Source organism: Stegodyphus dumicola, chromosome 10, assembly GCF_044657685.1.
Source record: "Stegodyphus dumicola isolate Sdum_Otavi_A_Nest chromosome 10, ASM4465768v1".
Lineage (NCBI taxonomy): Eukaryota > Metazoa > Arthropoda > Arachnida > Araneae > Eresidae > Stegodyphus > Stegodyphus dumicola.
In genome coordinates this window covers 124,458,412-124,467,350 of record NC_140777.1, presented here as the reverse complement: position 1 = coordinate 124,467,350, position 8,939 = coordinate 124,458,412, and positions in this window count along the sequence as shown.

Below are 8,939 nucleotides of genomic sequence, written 5' to 3'. Positions count from 1 at the left end.
AACTTTAGGACTGGTGCGGTTTTTCTGGTCTTTCGAGCTAGTTTCCAGATGGAGTTATTGCTTTAATTTACACTTTATAAATAATATTTCCAATTTTTGTTCTTATCCCATACTTATGAGAAGTTTTTTTTTATTTCTGTAATTACAGAAATAAGTTCTAAACTGGATGGCAGAGTTTCTAACTTACTTTATACTCGTAAGGTTTACGAGGACAGCTTTGTTTTAACTTTCATGATCTGGAAGTTTGAAATTTTCCTGTGACATAAATCTAACTACGATTAATAGCAACAGAAATTTCCTTTTGAAGGTTGTCAATAGATATATTGATTTTGTCGAGAGATTTAAGATGGAAAAACCTTTGCAAAAAGATTTTGGAAAAATTTTGCAATTATTAACCAACAGGTAGATACAAACCTGTATTAATATTATAATAAGAGAAGCTAACAGATACATACATGATCGCCAAATAAAGTGCTAAATGCTATGCGTTCAGGAAAATAGCTGAAGATAGCAAAGGCCAAGACATCCACCTTTTCATGGGTATTAAGATAGCTGGGGTCACGGGGTCCAGTGATGTTGAGTGCATTGTTGTTCGCATAGCTATGGAATAGGATGAAACACATAAAATTCTACGTTTCTCCTCATAAGAGAACAAAGCTTAACAGCAATAATAATTCAAGTTTCTTCATTTCTTGAAGCATATTACAGTTAGTGCACTACGATTAAGCATGAAGAAGAGTTGGATCAGTAATAGGCTAGCTTGCAATGTTAATGGGGTATTATTATTTTCTAAGCAAATAGAGATATTTCAATAATCGTCTTAGGAAAATATCAATTTTAGCAAAATTAAAATTATTCATTTGGAACGGCGATTTAAAAAAATAGTGCATGGTGAGACAAAGCTTGACGCTTCATATAGAAGTATGGTATCTAACAAACAAGAACATAAGTATATAGCTACTAACGCCTTTGTTCTATGAGCTTGAAAGCATATATTTAATTTATTTAACAGTTAATATAATTTTTGAAACAACTTATGCTATTATTCTCGTTTTTCAACCCCCGCTTTCTTGCCAGAATGTTAATGAGCGCGTGTATTCAAATGAAGTAGAAAAAAGTTAGTACTTAAGGAAAAGTTTTTGAAGGAGAATTCAAGAAGAGAATACAGCGTGCACTCCCGCCTGAAGGCTACGTTGCTAGCTTTGATTTACTAGCGATTAGATTTCTGTGGCGTTGAGCACGTCTAGCCATTTAGCTTGTTTACGTCGACTTTTACGAGTCAGAGCTTGCCTGCGCGTTAAGTGACCTGTGAAAGGCCGTTAGACTAATTTAATTCTATTTTATTTTAAGTTACTTATTTCTTTTTGAGTTAAGCTAGAAGTGTTAGCTGTTTGTAAGCACTAGTCGGTGCCATCTGTGATAGTAAGTTAATAAAGTGTTCTTTACATTCTTCTGTGGACTTAATTGCACTCAAGATTTCAGGATAGTTCCTCACTCACTAGCATCTCGTTAGTCTATGCTTGCTAAGAATACGAGACGCTTTAAGCTACATATATTGTATCGCACTTTTTTAGAATACGCTATTAGCTTAAGAATATTAAGCTAAACTAGCAATCTCTAAACTGTGTTTTGCGAAGCCTTGCAGTTCCATATAACTCGTCTAGGAGTTTCGCATGTCAAAATTAAAATTTGAAAGAATATTTGAACATCATGCAATCCTCAAAACTAAATATCTAAAATAACTACTTGCGTGGGATATTTACACATTTTTAGAATGATTTCGATAAAGAATTTTATACAAAGTTCCGAAAAATGTTTTGGAAAATAAAAATCTAGAAACTGCTTATTATTAGAAAGGAGAAAGAAATTCTTCTAAGGAATACATGCTTTTAAAATTATTATGCTTTCAAAATGTCCACGTAAACAAGCTGTGGAGAGAAGGACATGTTTTAGGATTTATCGCACTTTCTGAAGAGAAATATTCCTATTTCATAATTCAAAAACGTCGTGAAGTGCATGGTATTAAAATTTCAAAGAGTAAAATAAGCAACATCATTATTCGGAAAGATAAAAACCGTCAATTGTTACTTCTTCATGGAAAGACGATTACAGACGAATACCCGAAAAAGGTACTTACTCTTTATAATGTTCTAAAGTTAAACCTTTGGAAACAAGAGAAAATCGAATTAAACGAAAATTAAACGACCCCCAGAACATTCTAAAACCGTGCAAACATCCTCTGAATATAATATTATTTTACGTCTGTTGTTGTTATTTAATTAATGTAAATTAAATCTGTGTTCATAAAAAATTAGTCATTTTCAATTTCCTTTCAAAGTGCATATAACATTAGTATATGCTATATATTTTTTTAATATGTGTTTTTCTTTAAGGTTGGTAAGGGTTTCACAAAGAGATAGAGAGGCAGGGGGGAAATAATTTAAGTTTTATGATTTCTATAATCAATAAAGTTTGAAGTTTATTGGCTTGTATTTATTGTAGCCCAGTAGTAACCAAATGGATAAAACTGCTGAACCATGGTAGTTCGATACGGTTTCACATGCCCGTAAAAGAGGTGGTTACAAGGGCTTTTTCGTGAATTTCTCCATGTGTAACGGGAATACAGGTCCATTTCCTTTATTACGTCCTCCTTTAAGGAACCTTAAGCAGATAATTATCTCTCCTCTTAGGCAGATAGGCATCTTTAATCTTAGGGAGACAGATTCCTGTAGCGAATAATTCAGCCACATCCACAGGTTTATACTAAAACGTTTTGATTTTTATCTGCTTAAGAGGGATGTGTTTGTAGTGGTTTTGCTAAGAAAACTATCTCATGCACAATGCTAAATTTCGAAAATCCTATCATCAAACATCTAATCAATCCATTCAGTTGCGAGGCACAGAACGTGAAACAAACTACCACTCATTCGTCTTTCCATTGGGTTGTTGGTGAGAATCTGTTAGTCACAAAATCAAAATTAAAAAATCGTAGTACGTTTTCGACTGAATGCGTGTAATTTTTGCCTTATTTTGAAATGTGGGAAGTCGTAAATTAAACTATTGTTATGTCGGGAACTAACAGTATTCCTGACTTATGAAGTAACTGTATTGAGAAAGTTCTTATTTTTCAGCAAGATAGTCTCATAAAATTCTGGCTATCCGTTGCGAACGTATTGATACGATGTTATCTGGGAAGCACGTAGAGTAATAATAAAAATGAATGAGTAATAATAAAAATGAAGTTTCTTATGTTAAATCTAAATTTTAGGACTTATTTCATTGTTTACATGTCTTAAATCTGTATTATGTGCATGGAATAAATTTCAGCTAATGAAATGATGCAAGACTTCTCTCGGATACTGACGCTAACTTTTTCGCCTTTCGCAATCGAAACCCTTTAAACTTTCCAAGGTCTCTATTCAACGATACCGTACAGCCCAAAGGGCTGCCAGTAGCGAAAATAAAAAGCCAATTTATTTAACGTCCGTCGTGTCGGACATCGTCTTCGTGTACACTAATGATATTGGGAAATCTTGACGCATACGGGTTCCGTTTGACCTGATTTCTAATTCGAATGGAGGCTATGTGACGGGTGTCTGGCGCGAAAGGGATGGTTTCGCAAATGTTAGTATTGATTGGCTGGATCCACCCAATTTGATGATGACACTGTTGGCAGCAGGTGCTATTTTCTTAGATAAAAAGAGTTTTCTAATGTTTGTTTTTACTAGTGTTAAGCAAAATGTGTCATAAACAAATGTGAAAAATCTGTTGTGAAAACAATTAAAAAAAACTCTTTACTATTTCTTCTCAGTATTCCTGAGAGACAATTTTTTCCATAGTTAAGTTGAGAAGCTATTAGCATTCGCAGCGTTTTCCTAGTTGATTTAATATGTTTTTCTTCGGAACTTTGAAATGCAAATATCGGAGTCATATGTATAACCGTATGCCCAATAAATATTAGCATTTTTTGTTTTCCTCTGAAATCGCAGAGTTTGTTTTACACAACGAAGAATTATAAACTAACTTTATTATTTCTTTTGCTAATAAAATATGCATGAATAACGTTGGGAACAAGAATTCCACCATAATCTCCACCATGCTCAATTTAATTGCCACTGTTTCTGATATCTATTCCACATAAAGAGTCATTTTCGGATGAGTGCGGATGCACCTCCAGTTTTATCCTCGTTGCCTGTGTTGGAATTTTTTTGATGAGGGCCATCTCAGGAGCTCAACTCAAACTTTCTGTAACGATACAGTGCCATTTTCAATAGAAATCTTCGGTACTGCCATTTGATCTTCTAATAATTTCTACTAGTTTATCGTTTTCAAAGATTTTGATGCGCTTTTAAATCTTAAGGCATGCTTCCTAACAGGCATGATTAAAAATTAGTGGTAATAATAAAAAAAAACCTTCCCCTTTGTGATGGTAATTTGTTTGCCAGTAAAATAACAGTACATATTTTAAACAATACACACCCTTAGAATTTTTAATTATAATCGAAAGGGAAAAAATAAATTGTTTCTTTCTGACACTTATGCTGCTGAGATATCAGTCATTCCAATATTATTACGAGTAATATGCAAGAAAAAGCTTTTTCCTTTTCCTTTATGTGTGGATTGTCGTGCTTACTAAAATTTATCTTCTAATTCCCTTAATTTTGCGCAAAATTTTGACCTAAATTGGTCTTTTTTCGTTTGTTCTTACAACCTTACTTATAATATATATATATATATATATATATATATATATATATATGTAAGATATAACAAAATACGATAGCTTGTAAGGATCTTAAGTTTTACTAACGTTTATTTTATTTTAAATCTTTACTATCACTTCTTATTTTCTACTTCCGGCCAGAATTAAAAGCGTTAACTTATTTACGCAAAATTTGTCTGGCGAACGCCAAGTACTTAAGTTGTGGCTTTTTGCCAAGCGAGAGAGAGGAAGGAGTTAGTCGAAGCAGGCCACTTGCCTTAGAAGTTTTACTCGGTTGCTGTTTGCCTTCCAGGACAGAGGTTTAATCCTCGTGATAATTTTAAACGTATTGTAGTGTTAACAGTTCTCTGTACTACATACGGCTTCCTGTTAATATAAGGCCAATCTTCCACGTTTATTATTCCAAATTTAAGTTAGAGTTTAGTTATATTTTTATATTCTTACGTTCAGATCACAAGTAGTTGGTCTCTGTATTCCGAAGTACGGAAATTATTGTAAAGAGTGAAAAAAAAAGGGTTTTGTATACCCTTCTTGTGTATCTTGTCTACTTCCCACAGTTATTGAACATAGCTTTAGTAAGCTCCCTGTTCCGAGTCAGGTCCTTGCATGTTCCCAAAGAAAGTAAGACGGAACATTGAACCTGATAGTGGCGCCCAACGAAGAAGAATAACCATGGCCGAGTTTCAAGAAGAACCTGTGCTGCCAGCAGAAGCGGCTCAGAATCCAGAAATGCCAGCTGCCGCCCTGGAAGCATTCGGTTACATCGTCCAGACCATGCGCGCTTCGATGAAACCAGAAGCAACATTTAATGGAAACTCATCGGTAACCAGTTTTTTGGAAAAATTGGATGACCACTTCATGCTCTACCCCGTGCACGAGTTTCAAAAAGTTACCTTAGCTACCAGCGCTTTGAGGGGCCAAGCGCTTAACTGGTTCAAATGTATAGGCAGAAGTCTCTTGGGTCAAGCAGGAAGTCCCACCTATACTTACGAGAATTTCAAGACTGCCCTAGTAAAAGCCTTCCCTGTCGTAAGGGATCGTGCGAAATTAGAAACGGAACTTTTCAGCATATATCAGCAAAGAATCGAAAATCTCTCAAGCTTTATTTTAAGAAAAATTCACGTCTTCAAACTCTTGTATGGAAACCGTCCGGATCCTGAGATAATTCAAGTGATTTTGCCGAGGTTACTTCCCCAAGTGCAAGACTTTATTGAATTAAGCAATCCTACTACACTGGAAAAATTATTTGAGCTAGCAATCCAGTTTGAAAGTAGAAGAACGGCGGACATTGAAAGAAGACGCCAATATCAACAACGAAACCAATTTGGTGCGCCAAGACCACAGCAAAGTCAAGCACACGGCTACGGAAGCAAAGCGAATCAGTGGGCAAGAAAACCCGAGCATTCAAAAACAGCCGGCGAACGTCGACAGTTCAATAGCAATCCAGGAAAAAAGTCTCAAGGCCAGTGGAAAAAGAAGGAAAGCATGGAAATGAAAAATGATTTAAACTAAAACGGATTTCTGCTGACGGGAGGGTGCGGAAATCCGAAGGCCAAGAAAACCCCTCTTCCTTCAACTTAAATTCAGTAATGGTGAAAAATTTGACTCTTCCGAAGATTGAAGTGTTGGTGAATAATATCCCAGCCACCGCACCCCTGGATACAGGCGCGCAGTGTTCCTGTGTGGCAGAAGATTTTTTTAGGAAGTATTTTCGGAAATACCGCATATATAATTCGGATAATACGACAGTGTTAGCGGCGCAAGGAGAAAGATGTAAGTGCATAGGTAAATTACCACTATACATAGGTATCAAGGACGAACAAGTAAAGGTTATGTTTTTCATAGTAAAGAATCTGCAAGCACATATTATCTTAGGAATAGATTTTCTTTCAGAGGCACAAGCAACGCTGGATTTTAATGAAGCGTCCCTTAAGCTGACGATGCAACCAGTTCGAGAAGAAAAGGCTGAACAGCCGATGTTAAACCTTGACCACCTGCCTAATGAAGAGCAACGAAGAATCCGACAAGTGGTAAGTGAATTTGCTTCGTTATTTAGTGATATTCCAGGATTTACTCAGGTTACTAACCATAGTATTGACACCGGAGATTCAATGCCAGTTCGCCACAAAGCATACCGGTATGATAAGAATAAGGAAAAAATTATAGAATGGCATATCACCGATATGCTACGTAAAAAGATCATAACGTCCATCTCAAGTAGTTATGCTAGCCCGGTGGTTTTATGTAAGAAAAATAATGACTATCAATTGACACATCCAAAAAGGTGGAGATTCGCGATTGACTACCGTAAATTAAACTCCATAACTAAATATCCGGTATATCCGTTACCTATTATTGAAGAAATTCTAAGGAACATAACATCAACCAAATATATGACGACTTTAGACTTAACGACTGGTTATTTTCAAATAGGGGTTAGGCCTGAGGACGTGCCTAAGACTGCTTTTATAACCAAGTCTGGCACTTATGCATTTCTGCGTATGCCGTTTGGCCTTTCAGGGGCACCGGCAACATTTCAGCGATGTATGGACATTGTGTTAAGGCCTGTTCTTGGAAAGTCCACATTTATCTATTTAGACGATATCATTATTACTAGTGATAATCTCGACCAACATGTACAGGATTTAAGACAGGTGTTTTCTTTATTAAATGAGGCCTGTCTAAAAGTTAATGTCGAAAAGTGCAAATTTGCAGCCCCTGAATTAAAATATTTAGGTTACAAAATATCTCAGAAAGGAATCGAGACAGACGAATCAAAAATAATTGCTGTACAAAAGTATCCGACTCCAAACACGGCGAAGAAGCTCTCTTCTTTTCTATGACTTTGTTCATACTATAGGTCCTTTATAAAAGATTTTGCAGCTATTGCTGAACCATTGTTAAAATTAAAATGGAAAAAGGCAAGATTCTCGTGGACGGCCGAAGCCAATAGTGCGTTCGAAAAATTAAAGCAAGCATTAACGGAAGCCCCTGTGTTGAAATTTGATGAAAAGGATGAGAATTTAGAAATTTCAGCGGATGCTTCGGATTATGCGGTAGGAGCGGTACGTTCGCAAAATCAGCAGCCCGTGGCATTTTTTAGTCGAACTTTAAATCAAACACAAAAAAATTATTCCGCGACCGAGAGACAGGCACTTGCAGTTCTGTTAGCAGTGCAAAAGTTCCGAGTCTATTTTGGAAGGGCGCCAATAACAGTGTATTCTACTCATGCGGCGGTAACTAGATTGTACTCAGGGAAAAACTTATCCCCAAGGTTAATAAGATGGGCACTCAAGTTACAAGAGTATAATCTGGTAATCAAGCACACCCCCCGGAAAGGAAAATATCGTAGCAGATGCCCTATCCAGAATAAAAATAGATGAAGAAGGTAATACTGTAAATGTGGCAATGCTCACAGCATGTACGATAAATTCCCGAGAAACTGTAATAACCGACCTGGGTAAGGATCCTGAATTTAAAAACATTTATGAGTATTTAAAGGATCCTGAAAATTTTAGCCACCAAGATATTGTGGCGATAAGAAATTGGGCGGCCCATTACGAACTAATAGATGGTCTATTATTTTATACAAAAACTACGAATTCCAACAACGAATTTCGACCTGTTATCCCAGCTAGTCTTAGATTAAATATACTGCAGGAGTTACACGACTGCCCATTAGCTTGTCATGCTGGTATTCGAAAAACCATCCAACGCGTACTCGAAGCAGTTTATTTTCCTGAACTGCAAAAGTTAACAAGGGCGTATGTCCAGTCCTGCTCAACATGTCAAGCAGTTAATTATATTAATTTCCGCCCGGCCGGGTTTCTAAATAGCATTAAATCCGAATTTCCAAATGAAATAATTGGCATCGATTTATTGGGCCCTTTTTCAAAAAGTCAGTTAAATAAAAGTCGGTATCTCCTTGTTATGGTTGATCATTTTAGTAAGTGGACCGAAATTGTTCCCTTAAAACGAGCTTCCGCGAAATTAGTTACTGATTCTATTTTAAATAAATATATTTTAAAATACGGGGCGCCCCTAAAAGTTATATCGGATAATGGTCCTCAATTTGTAAGTAATATATTTGAAGACATGTGCCAAAAACTGGGCATACGTCATTTAAAAATGTTCCCGTATCGGCAGCAATCAAATATAGCGGAACGGGTCAATAGAAATATAGTGAAAATTATCCGTAGTTATGTTAAAAATTTTC